Source organism: Dama dama, chromosome 30, assembly GCF_033118175.1.
Source record: "Dama dama isolate Ldn47 chromosome 30, ASM3311817v1, whole genome shotgun sequence".
Taxonomy (NCBI): domain Eukaryota; kingdom Metazoa; phylum Chordata; class Mammalia; order Artiodactyla; family Cervidae; genus Dama; species Dama dama.
Window position 1 is genome coordinate 86,462,236 of NC_083710.1, and position 509 is coordinate 86,462,744.

Sequence of the window (509 nt, forward strand, 5' to 3'; positions counted from 1 at the left end):
CACTCCCATATTCTTGCCTGGAAAATCCCATGGACAGATGAGCCTGGCAGGCTACAGTCCACGGGGTTGTTAAGATTCGAACATGACTGTGCACACCCATCCTGATGATTAACAAGGTATTTTATTCATGAGCCTGACTTAACCTTAAAAAATAAACTTGTTCACATTTCACATTTAAAAGAGGAATTTTAGCCTTCAACTTAAAAAGATGTATTTACAAGTCCAAATATGCCAACTATATTTTTCTTGCAATGCTTTTATTAGACAAAAGCCATTATTAAAAATTTTATTTGACTTCAGAAAATCCTGTTTAGGTCACTAAAAGGTCTAAAAGCTTCTAAATCTATTTTGTTAATATGAGTCAAAATTTTATATTTGTATAAGGATACTATAATGTTAAACTTTTTATTTCATCTTGGTCATAAAAATAGTGAAATACTTACTACACTGCTAAAAACTTTTCTTTCTTGACATTGGGCCACTAGGTGTCTTTTCTATATCTAAAGTTA